We start from the raw sequence: 20,551 nt of genomic DNA, 5'->3' as shown, positions 1-20,551 counted from the left end.
TTTTTCCAGCACCATTTATTAAGAGGCTATCGTTCTTCCAGTGAGTTTGTTTGGCCCCTTTATCAAAGATTAGGTGACTGAGGATTTTCAGATTTTTAAAAAGATAGAAGAAAAGCCTGAACTAAGACCAGTAGAAATTACTCAGCATAAGAGACTTCAAACCTACTGGAAGCCACTTCATAATCAGATTTTGTGAGAGACATTTTTCTTCTCTATCTACAGCTAAGACTAAAAGAAGCAAATTTCCAAGTCTCTGGGCTTTAATGTCTGCATTTACTGAAAGCCCATTAAAATAGCAGCTCTGGGTAGCATAAGATCATGAACTTAGAGAGAGAGAGAGAGAGAGAGAGAGAGAGAAAGAGAGAGAGAGAGAGAGAGACTGAACAATTGAGCAAGACCCTGTCTTAAATTTTTTTTAAAAAGAGCTGGTGATATAGCTCAGTGCAAAGGTCTTGGTTTCAATCCCCAGTATTACAAAAAAGCTTACCTTAGGATGGCTGTTGTCTGTCATAAGTTGGATGGCCTTTAATGCTCTTTGTTGATTTCATTAAATTTAGAAATGCAGATTTTCTAGCCCGACCTACACCCACAGACCTTCTGGATTAGAAATTCTAAGTGATGAGGCCTGCAGGTGGCAGTTTAACACACCTTTCAGGAGATTTTGATGCACACTTAAGTTGAACAAAGCTATTGAAAAGATGCATTCATTCAGTCTCCTGGTAGCTTTGCTTACTTTATGCAGTCTCTGTTGAACCATCTTTGTGTTAAGAGCCACTCTTCTATCTTTATGGAATAAAGTCTCATCTTCAAGAAAAGAAGGATTATGCTGAGCATAAAGGCACATACCTGTAGTCTCAAGCTATTCAGGAGGGGTCATTTAGGTCCAGAAATTCAGGACTAACCCAGACAACATACAGAGACTCCCATCTGAAAGATAAAACAAATCCTAATGAACGTAGGGTTTGAGCTTCAGTTCTCAAATACTGTACATGCTCACTTCAACAAATGAACTATGTCTGCACATACCTAAATCCTCAGGGTTCCTATGGATTTCCTACATAATTTCCAAGGTTTCACATGCCCAGTCTGTCTATAGAATCCTTTATACTGCCAGAGAGTTTAACATCCCCCAAAAGGATTCCTAATCTCTACTTGTGCCCCTCAAAAAATATTAAAGGTTATTAGATGAAAGACTGAAAATTTCCAGTCTAGGCAAGGATATAGAGCAACTGGAACTCTCACAGTATATCAAAAGAGCCAAACACAGGAACATCCGAACGGTCATTGGCTACAGAATAGATGAATAATTTGTGAAATACTACACAGTGATTTAAAATACTTCTTTTGTTACATAAAATAATATTGTTCAGTCTTGTAATCTTGAGTGAAAAAAATCAGACTCAAGTGTTCCTTACCATGTAATTACAGTTTTAAGGAGCCGAAAGACAAAAACTAATATATGGTGATGAAAACTAGAAGAATGGTTAGTTATTTCTTGGGGTAGAGAGGAGCTGTTGATTGAGAAGGGGATCAGGAAGATGTAGAACACTGGCATGTTCTGCATTTTGATCTGGGTCGTGGTGACACGTAAACTATCTCCTGTTCAGCACTTACCATGTCAAAATAACATGCCTCGGGACCACAGCGTAAGAGCTACTGAGTTTGCTTATTTCACTAGCCCCAGTGAGAGGCAGTGTTCAAAGAAGTGAGTAGTTGCTGTCTTAGTTACTTTTCTTGTTGCTGAGACAAAATACCTGATACCCAAGGTTAAAGGACGAAAGGTTTATTTGGGTCACAGTTGTAGAGGTTTCAGTCCATAGTGGGCTGGCTCCAAGGCAGGGTGGTGTGGCAGAGGGGCATGGCAGAGGAGAAATAGTCCACAGCTAGCACAGGCCCATGAGAGCACATTAGCCCTCTTTCTATTCCTCATATTGTATGCAGGCTACCTGCCCTAGGGTGGGTGTAGCACTCATACTCTTAATCTTAGACAGAACTATGCCAAAGCAATCAGTGGACTGATTTAGTAATCACACGCCCTTGATCCCAGCACCACATACTCTAAATCTACCCAACCTCTGAAAAAACGCCCCCATGACTGCATGAGGTGCACCTAGACACAAGCCATAACAGGTGGATTTGGGATAACTTTTGGAGGGGTAGAGCCAATAAAAAATGTTAAACACTATAAGTCTACAATGTTTCTTGGGAATTTCTTCTTTGTGTGTGTTTTAGCTTTAGTTTTTTTTTGAGACAGAGTCTTGCTGTGTAGTTCAGGCTGGCCTCAAACTCACAGCAATCCTCTTGCTTCAGCCTCCAAGTGTTGGGATTATAGGCATATGCCACCACACCCAGCTTGTTTTTTAGTTTTTTACTTTAAAAGCCAGGGCAGTTTTGTTGTTAAACATACATTCTTTACAGTTAGATGGTCTGGATTCAGATTCTAGCTCTACTACATATCAGTTGTGCATGTTTGTTAATTACTTCATTTCTTATTTGTAAAGTGTGGATACTGTCAGGAAGTGTTTTTGCAAGGAACAAATGAGATACTGACTGTAAAGCGCATCTCATGGTTTATGGCACATGGATTTTTAATCGGTTCAGTTTGGAGCAAGAGAATACTCTTTATTGAGATAATGAGGGTTGTCAGCAAACAAACAAACAAACAAAAAACTAAAGATCTGGGATGTAGCTCCGAGGTAAAGCGTTTACTTAGCATGTGCAAGGCCTTGGATTTGATCCCCAGCACTGCAAAATAAATACATAAAATAGCAGAAAATTTTGCATTTATTTTACAGAAGGCTAATTTTAACATTTTAAAGTTTTGTTACTTCTTCACAAAGCATAAATTGTGTCAACAACGGTTCTGATAGATCATTTGAAAAATTTAGCTCACACCCTGTCCAAGCCCCTTTTGTGCTCCTGTAACAGGAAACCCCAGACTGTGTGATTTATAAAAACAAATTTATTTTCTCACAGCTCTGGAGGCTGGGAAGTCCAAGATCAAGGTGTCAGCATCAGTGGGTACGTTTTTTGCTGCATCATCACATGGCTGAAAGCAGAGGGCAAGAGAGCAAGAAGGGGTGGATTTCATCTTTTTCAAATGGCACTGCTCCCAGCTCTGAGGGCAGAGTCCTCATGGCCCAATCATCTCCAAAGTGTGCCACTTCCAAACACTGTCACAAGGGCAACCAAATTTCAACACAATTTTTGGAGGGGAAAGCGTTCAAGCCATGTCACTCCTTCAATGATCATCATGCACGATACTCTGTATGTACATATTCACAATGGACATTTAACCATTTGAGTTTAGTGGGTTTGGGTAAGAATTTTTTTTTTTGGTACCAGGAATCGAACTCAGGACCTTGCGCTTACCAGTCAGGCACTTATGACACTGAGCTATATCCCTGGCCCCGTGGGTTTGGGTAAGAACTGAAAACTAGGTAGCAGCTGTACCTGCTGCTTGCAATTTCTCATCTACTTATTTAGTTATCTTATCAGTGACACAATTAAAAATTGCTGAATTATTACCTATTCAGCTAAAAATCTGCCAAAGGTCAAATGCCATGATACTGGGTTTCAGCATATTGACAGGCCAAATGAAGTGGATGAAAGAATTTTAAAGTATTTTCAGAGCTCAGCAAAATTGCAGCCAAGGAAACTTTTCAGGCAGGAAATGTGATGTATACATCTATTTTTTCTTACCCTTTGAGAAAATGGAATTGTCCCCCATATAATAACACATAATTCAGACAAAATCTTCTCTATCCAATTAGTTATAAAAAGACCTAACCATCAAAAGGCAATCTCTGTAGCAAAGGCGTTTTATTTTTGTAAAGGCAAATAAAGGTTTCATTTCTTTTGAAAACTCAGTGTTCAAAGATTACTTTCCAGCAAAATATAAACAGCATTTTCGTAAAGTGTAACATCCTAGGCTTGTTATTTTCAGTTGCAATGATTCTTAAATGGAAACACACACCAGAATCACGTGGTGTGGCACATCTTCAAAACACCCCTGGTCAGGCCCCAGTGTGCATGCAGGGCTGGGACTCTGAGGCTGCAGGGCTGGGATATTCATGTTTACATACTCCCTTGGCTTCAACAGTACGTTGAACCATATGGCAGTTTGGATAATCTGAAAACTTTTCCATTTTAGAATACATAGAATTACTGGATAAAAGAAGACAAATATCTTTTTAAATTCATAGTTAGCTAGGGGTGTAGCACAGCGCTAGGGCACTTGTTTAGTATGTATAAGGGCCCAAGTTCAAAACCCAGCACTGAGAAAGCAATAATAGTAACAATAAAATGAAGATATAGGTAGAATACAAAGGAAAATATAGTGATGTGTTATTTAGCAAAGGCAACAAGATCTGAGAAATACGTCTTTGGGTGATTTTGTTGCTGTACGAATATCATAGAGTACTTACATACATAGGCTACGTGGTATGACATGGCCTCTTGCTTCCAGGGCTATGACGAACAGAATGGCATGAGATTATGTGAAGCACAAGATAAGATGAGGCAATCAAAGGACCAGATAAATAGCAGATGTATGAGGCTGCTGCCCGTATGGGGTGCTGGAGTAACATAGCATCCTGTTTTACAATAAAGTGATTTTTTTATAAATAAAAAAATGTACTCTAATGTTAAAAGGTATACTATAGTAAATACATAAACCAGTAACATAATAGGTTATTATCATTATCAAGTACTATGTACTGCACATAATTATATATGCTATACTTTTATAGGACTGGCAGCACAATCTGTTTACACCAGCATCACTACAAACACATGAGGAATGCATTATACTATGATGTTAAGATCACTATGACATCACTAGGCAATAGGAAGTTTTCAGCTTCATTATAATCTTGTGGGGCTACCCTCTGCCTGAGTTTTGAATGATAAAGCTGTATATCCATGAAAATGATAAAGCTATATATCACTATCATTCCTCAAGTGGTTTGTAGTCTGAATTTATATTAGTTGTATGACTGGGCAATGCTGAGCTAAGAAATTGGTATAAAAATGGTCCTGGCCTGGGACACCCTTAGGGCTTCTGGCAAAAGCAAAGGTAGGGCTTCTCATGAGGGATACACTCAGGCCAGAGCAAACTGGTATTACAACTGCAGACACTGGAATGATGTTATACAGGACTCAAGTATTCCTGGAGTGCAGAGTGGTTGAAAAAAGAGTAGATTGCCCGGCTTTGGGTGATCATCCACTCCCAACAAAGCCTCCAAGCTACTGGAGTACCTCCTATGTGGGCCACAGTCTCCAAGAGTTACCTCTCTCTAAGGGTTCAAAGATGTGCCCTTGATCTGAGAATTTACTTGTTGGGATGAGAGCGAACAAGAGTGCTTAACTCTGGCATTTGAAGTTCCATCTAGGATTCTTTTTCACTGCACACCGTGAACTTTAGGGTTGACCCAGATTAGGGTCCGGCTTTCCATCATTGCCTGTAGATATTATGAGGCAAGGGAGCCTGTTCCCCTCAGGTGGGTGTGGGTTCATAGACCCCAATAACCACGCATCTGAAAAGGGCAGACACTGCAAAAGAAAAGCAGCGAACTGGAAACCATGTACCAAACTTGTGAAAGGTGCTAACAAAGAATTTTAAATAAATATCAAAAGACTTACCCTTCTGCTTAGGATGTAGAAAGTTGTCGAGGATTGTCACCCTCATCGTACCAGCTGATTCTAAACTAACCCCCTGATCCAGAACTGCCACTGTGCTCCAATTTCTGTAGCAGTGAACGCATGGGTGGATGCGTACAGGCTGGGTTTGACAAGAATGGTAATCTATTGTGAGTGATTTGTTTACATGTTGTGCTTACATTTTATCCAGGGCTGTGTAATTTTATCTTGAGACTCCTCAGTCAGCTCTGGGTTAGTTGGACGAGACCTAAAGGTAGATTCATCACTGACACAATGATTTATTACTTTGTGGTACATTGGAAGACTAGGACTGGTCAAACAGTTGTGAAATTTCCCCTAATCCTTTGTCATGGAGGTTTAACCCAATATTAAAATCAGTGTGCCAACATTGTAATACTACATGGAGCCTTATAAGAAGACTCAACCACATTTTAATTTACTTAGTGTTACTTCACTTGCTGATTCTTTACAAACTGCATTTGCCTTTTCAACCTGTCTGTATTGAAACATACAATATGCAGTGACCTTGAGGACTTGACACAGGGAATTACCCACAGAGTCTACTTGGAAACCCGGTGTCAATCAGAAACAAGGACTGGCCATCAGTGGAGCTAAGTAAAAGGGAGCAATGTCCTTCTATGTGCTGTCCTGGGAAGAGGGTCTCCTGTGAATCTCGATAAATATCCAAAATGCTAGACACTTCAAACCCTGAAATTGTGACAGGCTAATAAAATCTCATTCCATTTAACATTGAATTTCTCTTTCTTTGCTCTAATCTCATAAACCTCAAGCTATTTTCTAACATATCTCATCTAAAGGAAAAACAATGTACTGGTTAGACAGATTTTTAAAAATTACACATAGGGGCTGGTGATAAAGCTCAGCAGCACGAGCACCTGCCTGGCAAGTGTAAGGTCCTGAGTTCAAGTCCTGGTACCAAAAAAAGTACACATGATCATTGCATTCCTCAGTAAAAACTAATCATAAAGCATGTTGGTGTATATCATTTACTCTCCAGTGCGTTACTATGAATCAGCGTCTCTGAGAAAAGTGAAACTCATGAACTTTGGCAACTGAGGGCCAGAGTTAGACCAGGGTAAGTTCTTCAAAATAAGTGTCATGGAGTAGCCTCTTAGCCTCTCCACCTGTGTGATTTCCTTTCCACATCCAAAGTGCATCTGGGGAAGATTGTAATCCACACTGACACCTGAAAAGTAGGGTGAGGAAGCTTGTGCCTATGGTGTGATTTCTTAACCCAACAGTATCGAAACTGCCCTCAAAAGTCAATACCAATGTCTTTAGTGATCCTAAGCATCATCTGTTTTTTTTTTTTTTTTTCCTTTTTGAGACAGGATTTTATGGTGCCATTCAGGCAGGTCTTAAACTCACTTTGTAGCCCAGGCTGGCTTCAACCTTGAGGCAATTCTCTTGGCCTCAGCCTACAAAGTGCTGGAATTACAGGTATGCACCACCACACCTGGCCCAGTTCAGTGTCTTAGTCTTCATTCTCCCTTTCTTTGGTGTACAAAGCTAGTCACCGTCATTTCAGTTCATGGGAATTCTGTTTGAGACAGTGCAGACTGGAAAGAGACAGAAGAGTGAGACTGGGCCAAAGTTCACAAAACTAAGCACAAAGTCCAAATATTTATCGATCATCTAGTGGGTGCTAGGCATTTTCTTTTAGGCACCTGGAACATATCTGTAAATTAGAGGAAGACCTCTGTCCACACTAAGGAGTATAAACATCTCCAGGAAGTTTAATAAAGAATCATGTTCTCCTTTTTATTCCTGTAGGTTATATTCTCTCTTTGACTACAGTACATTTCAGTCCTTACAATCTATTGTTACAATTATTTGTTTGTAATCTTTCTTTTCTGGACTGTAGGCCTTTGGATAGCCTGGGTGTCCTGTCTTATTCTGATGCATGTCAGGCATTCAGTAAATGGCAGTAGAATGAATATATGCAGCTGGACTAAACTGCTAAAGGAGCTGTTCAGCTCTAATGGTTTAGACAGATTGTGCTTATCTTGGTCTTAAGGAAAACAGACTTTATATTAAAAAGAAAAAGCACATAAAAATGAATACTGTCCTAAAGGAATACTAAACAGGAACCGGTGCTGCTTTTCTTCCCTTACCACTGGCACCCTAGGCAAGGGCACCATTATTTCTCTGGAGTAACAGCAGTCTCCCAGTGCGTCTGTGCCTCTGACTGGTCTTCCTCGGTTGCATCTGTTCTTCCCAGTACAGTCAGGAAGTGCTGTGGAAAAAGCTATGAATATGACAAGCCTGTCTTGAAATTTTTACCATGGTTTTGTATTTTAGTCAGTTTCTGCTGTATAACACCCCCCCATCTTAGTAGCTTACAAAAAAGTATTTATTTTATGCTCTGAGAGCAGCAGGTTGACAGCACTTTGGCTCACCAAGGCTAGGTTCCACTGCCTGTGACCCAACCCCAGGCTTCCAGATGGGTATAGGTTTAGTTCATGAATCTCCTCTCTAGGGCCCCAGCTGAAGTTGCAACAGCTTCCCAAGATGTATCCTTTTCATAGATCCTGGAGGTGATGAGAAGGCATCCCAGGGCTGGGGATTTAGCTCAGTTGCACAGAGCCTGCGTGGCAAGTGCGAGGTCGAGAGTTCGATTCGCGGTACCCGAAAACAAACAAACAACAACAACAAAAAAAGAATGAGAAGGCAGCCCAACCACACAGGCTCATTCACAGCTTCTCCTGGCCTTCTCTGCTAAAATTCCATCAGCCAGAGTGGGCCACATTGCTCAACCCAAGGTCAAGGGCCAGGGAAGTCTACTCTGTCCACCCTGAAGCCATGGCAAGGGCAGGAAGTGACAGCTGTGCAGTATAAAGAGAGTGAAGAATTGAGAACTGTCCGACAGCTCCCTCTTATCTGTTGGTGATACATTCCAGGACTCCCAGGGGAAGCCTGAAGACCAAAACCTATCTGTACTGTTTTTTCCTATACCTGTATCTATGATAACATTTAATTTATGGGCACAGAAAGAGATTAACAACTAACATTAAAACAGAGCAAGTATAATATGTCTTAATAAAAGTTACGTAAATGTAGTCTCCTAAAGTATTGTTGACAGTGGGTAACTGAAACCTCTGAAAGCAAAGCTGAGGGTAAGTGGGGGAGACTACTGTAATCCAACAGCTCCCCTTTTCCTTGACCTTAGAGTCAAGTCCAAACCCCGCTCACAATCTATCTTTTTCTTATTGTTTCCATTTTCTTCACTTGCAGTGTCTCACCACACTCCCTACTGCCTCGCCGTACTCCATTCTCCTGGTTATCTTGCAGTTTCAATAACAAAGGCTGCTGGCAGTCATTTTCAAGTCTTTAGATATACTGTTGCTTTTTCACAGCCTGCTTTTTCCCGTCTTCCCTGCCTCTCTTCCCACCCCATCACTGTAGAGTAGCCGCCCTTCCTGGTCAGCAGAGTGTGTGCAAGAATGAATGAGACCCCTTCTCTCACTGCCAATACCCTAGCCCTTGGCTTCATCAGAGCCTTTATTGCCAGGCATTGTTTCTTCTTATTTAATTGACTGCTCCTCCTGCTAGACTCTGACCTTCCAGAGGTTGTGAATGTGACTGTTTCATCATCTTGTCCCCTGAACCTAATAGAGCCCTTTACATATAGGAAGCACCCATTTTATTTTTACTTAATGAATGTATACATGAGTACACTTTGGTTTCGGGATCTGCTCAAGGGGATTTATTTTGAGAAATCTAGTGTAGAGACATGTCCTCAAGTCTCATGGCAACGAAATATGTGCGCAGCCCTTGCCTTTTCCAAAGTCCGCTCTGTTCTCTGCTGTTTATTTCCATCACACAAATCTTTGTAAGCTTTTATTGTCCACACACTGTATTGCAAGACAGCCTATAGGTGACACTAGTAGCTTGAAGAGGGACTGTATCTCGTGGCTATAATAAACAAGGCAACTGTGCTCTAATGTTTACAACAATTCAAAGGACATATCCTGAATAATGATCAGCTCTTACAGCTGATTGAATGTCAAGGGACAAGGGCATCAATCCCAGGCGGGAGTGGCGGGGTCTGCCCTTGTTGCGTACAATGCTCCACATTATTTGTTTATGGCCAGAAGACTAATTCTTAATCGAGGCATTTCTGAGTGAAAAGAGACCCAGATGTTACATGCTAATTTTATTTTTTAGAGTGTGTCAATTTATGCAATTCTAGCTTGAGGGCCAGGAGAGAGATCAGTCACACCTGACTAGCTGCTCTGCATGAAAATATGAACAGTCATGTTTTGTCCTTGGAATTTGAGGAAGACAATACCATTAAAGACAGGAAGCATTCCTTGTCCCCAGTAAAGGGCAGAGAAGGCTGATTAGAGATTGGAAAGTGACTGATTGAAAGATGGTGCAGGATGGGGGTGTGATGTTGGAGGATGGAGGACGGGAAAAGTAACGGAATAGACCCAAATCTTCCAGGGCGTCAGCATATGGATTTGTTTACTTCAAGAGGTAATTGCCAGCTGAGGCCCGAGTTCTTGCAGCTCATTTCAAATTCTGATGATGGACAAACTATTCTTTTCTCTGACGATAAGAAATCTGATCCAAGTTGCCTAGTCTCAGAAATATCTATGCTGGTAATTTGCTAGATTTAAGGATATAGGATTTCATAATTAGATTCTCATTTAAGAAAAACCATCTTGCCTCATCCAGAAAATTAGTCTTTTATTAGTCAAAATGGGTTTTCTTTTGAGGCCTAAACTATTTGGACTCATTTCAGGCAAATGTTTTCTAGGAGCCGGGTTCTTAAATTGAAAGAGAAACATAAGCCAACATAATAACATACTTAATGAACAGCACGAATGCCCTGGCAAATCCCATCCTGGCCAAACATTGGAAGCGAAATCACTACTGCAGGTGCCAAATTGTTTCCATTTTCCCCAAAGGCCCAGTCATCCTAGGCTACAGTATATAGACTTACACATTTACTTTTTCTTTTCTGGATTTTTTTTACTTATGTAAAGCCTGATCCTTTCTAAAAAATTCTTTTTCTTGGCTTTCCTGGATAACTTAAGGACATGACCAGCAACATGGAATAAATTGTTTCTCAAATGAGATCAGCAATCCTTTGGGAAGAGTGTGTATTCATGTGTATGTTGAGGCATTAAGGCAGACGGTTATGAAGAGACTTCGTAAACTATACTTTTAATGCCTGAACAGAGATATGTAGCCCTCTTTAGCCCCTTCCAAAAGCATAATATCTCTTATCCTTTGTGTTATAACTGTTCATTTCCTAATTATTTAAAAAATTTCTGTGAAATTCTTAGCACAGCTATTTGAAGTTAATAATGGCTTTGGGATTTCTTGTCTGCCCATTTCCTTACCCACTTCGAAATTGAATTTCTCACAACCCAGGAGGGAATTGTTCAATGGCTACAGAGAGGATTCCTAACAGGTCAGGGCCTGGGTGATTAGTGGAGATATATTAGTGAGTGTTCTTAAAAGAGACAAAACCTATAGGCCAGTGATGTGAACCTTTTAGAGCTTTCAGTGATACAAACAGCCTGCTGTGACACGTGTGCCAATAGGTTTGCCACCACTGCAGGCTATAGAGGTATATGAAAGGGGATCTGTTAGGGGACTTGGTTCTTGTGGTTACAGAGTCTAAAAAGTCCTACAACAAGCCAGTGTCCAGCTGAAGACCCTGAGGTGTTGGTAGTGTGAGCTGTCTGAAGGCCTCAGAACCCAGGAAAGCCAATGGTGTAGTTTTCAGTCTGAGGCCAAAGTTCTGAGCTGGAGAACCGAGAGAGGGTTGAAGGACAGACACTGGTGTGAGTTCTAGAGTCCATGGGCCAGAGGACCTGCAGTTCTGATGTCCAAAGAAAGGAAAGAGAGACCAGTATGCCTTTTCTCTGTTTTTGTTCTATCTGGTTGCCTAGCTGATTGTACGATGCCTGCCTAACTTGAGGTTGGATTTTGTGCACTTAACTCTGCTTAGAATCAGCCCTAATTTCCTCTGGAAATACTCTCACAGATGCACCCACGAACACTGCTTCACCAGTTCTCTAGGTATTCCTTAACCTGGAGAAGTTGGTACCTACAATGAACCATCATAGGAGGGAAGGCAGAGAGGGATGGGCATGGACTGAGAGGGTTGTAGCGGGATGAAGAGAAGTAGAGAATAATGAACTGGAAGGTGAAGAAATGCTTCTCAATGCACACATTTCCAAAGTTCCAGGGAGAAGCCCTGGAAAGAGAAGTTGCACGGGTGAATGATATACATGCTCAGCTTCCTCTATCACCTTTCCCTGAGGTTTTCTCACTGGTAAACCTGCCATCACCATCACACCCTTAGAGCTCTTGTAAATGAAGCTATGCTCACATGGCTTCTGGGTAATTGCCAGATCCTTTGGTTAACGTGGGGAAATGGTTGTTCCTCCCCCACAACCAGGTGGGCTACGGCTGTATGAACATGTCACAAGAGAAATTCTGCCAAATACGCAAGTAGTTAAAGCAAACAGTCATGAAATAGGCAACCTGTTCCTGTGAACTTTTTTCTCTCAGCTCCTTAGGCTTTCCAACAAGCCCCAAAGGTTTCATCCAAGGTGGGCTTAGAAATCTTCGGAAGATAGGGGAACAAACCTTGCAGTCAGATCAGGCCTCACTGTCCTTTGTAACGGGAGTAGCACACAGAAATCATATGGAATTCTGGGCCTAGATGTTAGGTGTGCTGGATTCTGTTTTTTGCATTTATGGAGGACCTCTGAGCCCCATGTAGTCTTTCTGGACATCCACTTACCTCAAACACCATGCATTCCACCAATGGGAACTTCTTTCTTATACCCTTTAAATTAATATAAAAATCCCAGTACAGCCCTGGCTTGTACAAACAAAATAAATAGCAAGGATAAAATCCAGGACACATTCAGATGGCTGTATTTATCCAGCTACCCTGGAATGTGGTATGAATGTGAATGGGCCCTTCAGTGTCAGTTAGCTACCCTGTAGTGTGGTGAACATAATGTTCACTCATAGAATTCACAATTCCTGCGCTCCTCTCCCATCATTCATGGAAATAAAACAATTCACTGAGACTACTGCCCCGCAGAGCAACGCAGTGCATAGGTTATTAACCTATTGTTTCTCCACTCCAAACTTTATGATGCTGGGGCTGGGACTCTGCAATTGGCATTTCTGCTTTACCAGCTCTCCCTGTTAGGCTTTGCCTAGAAGGGCACTAGAGACAGAACGCAAGGCTGGACAAGGGAGAAGGATTGCGTTACTGTTTGCTGCCTGGGTCAGCCTCACCCTGTCACCAGCACTTCGCTTTGTTAGCTATAGTGGGTTCTAGCAACCACTGGCTTCAACAAATGGTGGTTTTAGTGCTCCTGGAATCAGACTCTCTTACTTTCCTTAGAGGCTTGAGTTCCAGATAACTTTCCAGCTTCTGAGGCCCCAGCATTAACCAAGCTCTGTCTCTTTCTCCACAGAGATCTGGGGTCCAGCTCTCAGCTTCTAGGCTCTTCCAGCTTCTTCCCTTTGCTTCTCTAGCCCCAAGATTGATATCTGCTTCTTGCAGTTTACTAGGTCTGTATTATCTCAGTATTTTCTCTTGGTTTTTCCAGCCCTTCAACAGCTGGTTTACCGAATTCCTATATTCAGTTTTCTTTGTTAGACAACTAGCATGATTTCTGTTTTCCAGACTGAATCCCAAGCCATATAGTCAGTGTCTAAAAATAAGAACAGAAGCCAGGCATGGTGGTACACATCTGTAATCCCAGCTACTAGGATGGCTGAGGCAAGAGGATGGCAAGTTTGTCTGTTGCCAGCCTGGGAAAGTTAGCAAGGCCTGTATACCTCCAAACCAATGAAATGAAAGAGAATCCCAGACAAAGAAGAATGCAATCTTTAGCTCAGTGCTCCCTAGGTTCAATCTGAGTATGGAAAAAAAATTCTAGGAGGTTGACAGAGAAAATTTGAAAATTTCAACCCAAAAGTTTGGTTTACACAGAAGACTAAATTATGACTATCTTTGGAGAGCTAAAGATCCAAAATGTCAGTAGTGAAAGTCTGTGTCAGATATTTAGAAGGTTTTTTCCAAGTTATCACAGTGATATGATGGGATGCATTAGGGATACAAGCACTGAGTATTTAGGAGTCATGGGGAGGATGTTCATTGGTCTCCAAAAAATGGACCCAACAGTTCCTTCCCTCCTTCTACACACATGGCACTCTTCATATCCAGAGCAGGAGTTATTTCCTTTCTGTATGAATCTGAACTGGCCTTGTGACTGGCTTTATGCTGACATCCTGGGATGAGCTCATTCATTACAAGAATTGGGCACTTATGCTTCCCTACCTTGGGATGCTTGTTTTTTATACACTGCGTACACTGGTCAGCAGCCCTATTTCAGATCCCAGCAGACAGCCAGCATTTACTGCCACACATATAAGTGAGCCATCTTGAGTATTCCAAATCGAGTGGGCTCCAGGAAGGCTGTAGTCCCAGTTCACATCGTGTGGAACAAAACCACCTACCTGAACCTAGCTAACGGAGGGACTGATGAAAGAGAATGAAATGGTTGTTGTTGCAAGCCACCAAGTTTGAAGTGATTTGTACGCAACAAAAGAGAACTGACACAAGAAGAAAGGCAGTTTCTTGGTACTGGAAGACTAAGGGCACTGATCGGAATCTTGGTGACGTAGTTACTCACGTTAGTCACACCATCCTAGCAAGAGTATTTATGCCTCTACCAAATGATTCCTTTTAAATTAGCACAAGAAGGTTAAAATATGAATACATATGCTAGTATCAGAGTTTAAGGAAAGTCTAAAAACCTTCAATGGGCCGCTTGGGAGGTAGAGGCTGAAGCATCTGGTCATCGAATGGCAGGAGACAACGAAGCTATGGCGGCATAGTCTGTGGAGAAGTGAGGGGGAATTCCCGGGGTGAGGGAAGATGAAGGAAACAGAAGAGCGGGGGAGTACGGAGTGAGTGCGCAGGTGAGTGGGCCAGGACTAGGGTGAGAGAGGGTGTGAGGGAGAGCCAGAAATGGTCATGGGCAGCATGACTAGAAACTGACTTCTGCGAGGAAAGAAGACCCATGAGAACTTCCCAGTGCGGGAGGGCCGGGGACTTCGAGCGCGAGGTTGTCCATTGTCTAGCATTTATTATAGCCTTGTATGCCTTTGTGAAGTGATTTCTGTTGAGATTGATGTAGAAGTAAGGCCACGGACTGACACTCACTAAAAAAATTCATGTGGGAAGGAGAGCAGCTACGAGCCAGCACCAAATGTCGGTTCGTTTCTCCCTCCCTCCCTTCCTCCCTTCCTCCCTTCCTCCCTTCCTCCCTTCCTCCCTTCCTCCCTTCCTCCCTTCCTTCCTTCCTTCCTTCCTCCCTCCCTCTCTCCCTTCCTCCCTTCCTCCCTTCCTCCCTTCCTTCCTTTTCTTCTTAGTACTGAGGATTGAGCCCAGGGCTTTCATACTCAGCTACTCCCCCAGCCTCCTTTTATTTTTTGAGACAGAGTCTTGCGAAGTCACCAAACTGCCCAAGCTCAGCTCAAACTTATCTTCTTGCCCCATCCTTCCAGAATGCTGAGATTATAGATATGTGCCACCATGCCCAGGTTTATCTCAGTTAGTTTAATTAGTTCTGTGGGTGGCTCTCCTTGAAAGCAAACCATTTATCTCCATTTTGCCTAAACCTTGCCCTACCTCCATGTATTGATATGTATAGAGTTGGCTAAGATAATACTGTACCCTCTCAATTGGCTTTAAGCAATGCAAATGGGTCTGACCCAGAGCTGATGTTTAGCCTTTGAAGCAAGGTGACAGGTCAGTGATGCCCCACCTATAGTGCCCTACTAAGGGTGAGCTAGGCCCAGAGATGCTGCACTGTGGGGCTGGGACTGAGGCTCCAGAAAGAGGCTGTGACCTCTCAGGTCATGCGGGCCAGACGTCAAAGCTGAGGCAACCGACCAAAAACGTGAGATACTTCCTCAAACTATGTTATGCAGATTCCTCCAAACTTAGAGTTACTTGTTTCCCGAATCCAGTATTCTTTATGTATACTTCTCTCTGCCTATTGCAGAGGTGCTACTGGGCTTCCTACCTAACCCAGCCCACAGCACTCACATGCTTCTCACAGTCACTCAAAACCGAGCCACTCTCCACTTCACAAATTGATAAAACCCAGGTTCGGCCCTGGGTCATGGCCTTTGTTACAGTTAGCCATTGTTCTGATTGGACCTAGCACCTCCGTGGTTCCTCACAACTGCACATATGTGTTTGTCTCTTTATTCTTGCCATGGGTTGCACTGGAAGTGGTAGATTGGAATTTAGTTACTAGAATTCCAGTAACTTTCCTCTGGGATTATAAATGTAAACTCCTCCAGACCAAGATGAGGCCAGAGTGGGCCTATCTATAAGTTCCTTTATTAATGAGTACAATCCAAGATATCCCATCGCATTCCTTTCCACAAATTGTGTGAGGATCCGTAAGGAATGGAGACAGTTACATTCCTGAACAAATTAGTACAGCTCTGGAAAGAAGTTCAACATTTTGAAACCAAGGGGAATCAAAGAAAATAGAATCATCATTCACCTGGAACAAGATTCAACTGACTATGTACAAAGGAGGAGAATTACAATATTTATTCAGGAAAACAGAGGAATTAAACACTGAGGAACGAAGTGTTAAGGATCCATTTTGTTAATTGGGCTTTCAACTTTTGTAACACATGACTTAAAGAATTTTGTTTTTGCTTTTGGGGTAGCTGGTTTCCCTTAACTAGATGAGGAATGAAGGGCTGCATTTCTCACCTACACAGAGACAAGATAAGAGAATAGGAATAAGTATATAATTTCCATTTCAGAATACCATCTAGAATGGAAGAATTGTGTTCTAGGGCTTAGACGTAGAACCTAAATTGAGACACCAGACTTTTTTTTGTAGTGTAGGTTGAGACAGGGTCTCGCTATGCAGTTTAGACTGGCCTTGAACTCACTTTGTAGCCCAGGCTGGCCTCGAACACCCAGCGATCCCCCTGCCTCAACCTCCCAAGTGCTGGGATTACAGGCATGTGACACTATGCCCAGTTTACACCAGATTTTTTATAGCACAAATTAAGAATCAGAAGAGTGTTTTTGTTTGTTTTTCTGCTGCTGGGGATTGAACGCAGGGCTTCATACATGCTGGGCAAGGGATCTATCACTGAGCTACATTCCCAGCGAGTCAAGAGGTATTTTTTATTTTAAAGAAAAAAAAATAAGCAATAAAAACAATGGTATATAATTTCAAATTGTGGAAGCAACCCAAATGTCCATCCACTGAGGATTGGATAAGAAAATTGTGGTACTTTTATATAGTGGAATATTACTCAGCTATAAAGAAAGATAAACTCGAGGCTTTTATAGGTAAATGGTCACAACTAGAGACCATACTCATAAGTGAAATAAATCAGACCTGCATGTGCAAGCACCACATTGTCTCATTAGTGTAAAGCCTGAAAGAGTTAATTTAAACTCGGAGGTATGATAGACATTGTGAAATGATAGGAAAACACTCAAGGGTCAAGGGCAACTGGGATGTGGGAAAAGAGAAGGGAAAGAAGGGGAAATTTAGTATGTATGAATATACAGGATAGTTAACATAGTTGTTCTACTGTCTTCCATTTCTTTGCTGAAAGAAACTGTCAATGAGTCCTTGACTGATCAATACTGCGTGTCTCTATCTGTTGTCATGAGAAACTACTTTGAAGATATCAATGTGTAATACAACAAGCATTGTTAATTCCCTACCACTGTTTGTAACTCCGTACTGTCAGTACTGTTCTTTTGCTATTTTGTAAAAGGTTGTCTGTCTGTTAATGTTTTCCTCCTTTTATTTTTAAAATAAAAAAAAAACAAAAAAAAAATGGTATAAAATTTCAAAACAAGATTATAGGAGAGTAACAATTATTAGTACATTGTGTATTGTTATCTTTAAAGTAGTTGCTCATATTACAAGATACAGGCATGAAAAATTGATCAAACAATATAGGCATAAACCTTTCTTTCCCCAATTCTAGTTTCTCTTTCCTTTTGAGCAGTTTCTTCCCATTTCACAATATCTAGTGTATATTTTGGGTCTTATTTATTCTTTCAGCTTCTTTTTTTTAATTTTAAAGGTAAAAGAATGAAAACTGTTCTCGTGCTACTTTCAGCTTCTTAGACTAGGGAGACAATATGATGTTTACACATGTGAGACTGATTTATTTCACTTATGAGTATGGAGTCAAGTGGCATCCATTTCCCTATAAATGGCTCAAGTTTATCTTTCTTTATAGCTGTGTAATAGTCCATTGTATAAAAATACCACAACTTTTTTATTCATTCCTCAGTGGATGGACATTTGGGTTGTTTACAAGATTTAGCTATGACAAATTATGCTGCCATAAATGTGGATGCACATATATCACTGTGGTATGATGTTTTTAATTCTGGGAAAAAACCCAGAAGGGGAAAGCTGAGTCAAATGGGACCTCTAATCCTAGTTTTTTAAAGAATCATGACACTGATTTACACAGTAGTTGCACCAGTTTACAGTCCCACCAAGAGTGGAGAAGAGTTCCTTTTTCCCCATAGCCCCTGCAGCATTTGTTGTTGGTTGATCTCTTGATGATAGACACACTTTTTGTTTTAATTCGCATCTCTTGGATGACCAATGATGTTGAACATTTTCTCATATATTTATTTGCTATTTTAATTTATTCATCTGAGAAGTGTGTGATCATCTCAGATGCCCATTTTTGGATTGGGTCTTTGAATTTGGGGGATCTGATTTTTTTTCAATTATTTATATGTTCGAGATGTAAGTCCTTTGTCTGAGGGACAGTTAGCTAAAATTTTTTCCCATTCTGTGGGTTGTCTTTCACTCTGTTGGTGATTTCTTTTGATGTGCAAAATCTTTTTAATAAGATGAGATCCCAGTTGTTGATTCTTTGAAGTGTTTCCTGCGCAATTTGGGTTCTGTTCATGAACTCTCAGCCTACTCCTATGTCTTCACGATTTCTACCTACTTTCTCTTCCAGTAGATTTAGCGTTTCTGTTTTGATATTTAGATCTTTGATCCGTTTGACTTTAGTTTAGTGCATGGTGATAGATCAAACATGTTCATTGGAAGAAAGATAGCCTCTTTAATAAATGGTACTGGAAAACTGGCTCTCTACATGCCAAAGACTAAAAAAGGAGTTTTTAGACAAAAACTTTTTCAGTGTATTTCAGGCTTTTAGCTAATGATAGGGTCCTTGTAGGCATTGGGAGCTTTTGGTCTACATCCTTTAACCTGGAAGTTACCTTGAGAGTGATGCAGTCCAATCCCTTCTTTTCTTGATTGTGAAAGTGAAGCTCAGCAAACTGAAGTGATTTGTCCATGGTGGAGAGTCGGCTAGGCAGCAGAGCTCTAAGGGGAAACCGGGCTTTTGACTCCTAGTCTAGGGCTCTTCTGAGAGAATTTCAATACTTGTCGCAAATTGTATCACTGTTCCCCAAATATTTCTTCCCCTTCTTCCTCCAGTGCTCCTCCCCTCATTCATGATCTTTTTGCCCTCAGTGACCTGAGTGAATTTGACAAAGAGCAGAGGTTGGATACACGTGAGGTGTGAAGGAGAAATATTCTTTTCTGACTGTAAGCTACTGAAGTTTTGAAGTTGTCACCACAAGCTAAGTTACCCTGTCCTAACTGCTGCAGTTTTCCTCTGCCTTACATTAAGCAAGCTGTTTTGCAAGTGAGGGAACATATTATCCATTGGTCTACCTGGAAACTGGGTTCCGGCCGTGAGCTCCTAATTTGAAATGCTGCTACACGTTCAGTTTCTGTGCGTCTGCATGAGCAGTGCTGAATGAATCTGATCAGCCTGGTTTGTCAGAGAAGAGACTGTAACTGTGAGGACCTTCCCTGACCATCCCTTTCTGCACTAGAGAGCAAGCAAGAGAGAGAGGTGGGAGGGCGAGAGGAAAGGGACCAGGTCAAGAAAGGGAAGTGAGGGACTGGAGACAGACAAAAGTTCCTGACTTCGTACTGTACTTTTGTGTAGTCAATTCTGAGAGTTAGCTCTGTACCTGGGGCTTTGAAGGTTCTTCCTTAACTGGCACCATTCCATGTGACCCATCTCACAGCAGACCATTCCCCTGACCAGTGCTAGAAGGAACTTCAAGATTAGTAGGTTTTGGATGGTATCCTACATATTAAATTTCAGTTTCCACCTTAGCAAAGCAAAACAGTCTTCTATATTGCTCAATTTTACAATCAAGTGTTAAAAATGATCAGAGTTTCAATTAGGACAATAAGTGATTACTTATCACATATGTCATTAATGTCACACATTGTATGTCACCAAAGTGAGTCAGCAGAAGCTGAGGTAATGGTTGTCCTAGAATTGGATTATGTCATTCAATAGAGAGTCACTCTTTGGCCGAATATACTGTATACCTGCCCTGTGATTCACACATCATCCAAAAGCAAATCTTAAATGTCTGATTTAGGTTAAATTACATTTGGGTGCTAGCTTTCAAACCCAGGGCCTCACAAATGCTAGGTCCATGCTCTGTCACTGAGCAATGCCCCTAGCCCAGAGATTAAATATTACTTTTGAGCTTTTAAAGTTTTTGTACTCCCCTTGACAGAGTCAGTTCTACCACAGTCAGAGGGAGACTGAGTTTCACCCTTACAACTTGAAAACACTAGTTCATTAAATAGTTCTCATATTGATATAGGGGAAAGAAACTCCCAACCTGCTAGATATCTGGGATGAGTTTGTGCTCTCTAAAATTGAAGAATGAATTTTAGGAACAATGGTGATTAACAGCAGAATGTATTTATTGGGGGAAGGAAAGCTTCTGTCTAAGAGAGAGAGAGAGAGA

The 20,551-nt window shown here is 41.4% G+C and overlaps 1 protein-coding gene across 1 annotated transcript in view; it reads left to right on the top strand.

Moving 5' to 3' along the window:
* Nucleotides 1-20,551, top strand: part of Smpx (small muscle protein, X-linked) — a 141,441-nt gene that overhangs the window by 8,469 nt on the left and 112,421 nt on the right. The gene's annotated exons all lie outside the window — the stretch shown is intronic.

This window comes from Chinchilla lanigera, unplaced genomic scaffold (assembly GCF_000276665.1).
Source record: "Chinchilla lanigera isolate Chin_1 unplaced genomic scaffold, ChiLan1.0 scaffold00108, whole genome shotgun sequence".
NCBI lineage: Eukaryota > Metazoa > Chordata > Mammalia > Rodentia > Chinchillidae > Chinchilla > Chinchilla lanigera.
Note: the sequence above shows the minus strand (reverse complement) of the source record. Positions and strands in the feature narration are given on the sequence as shown.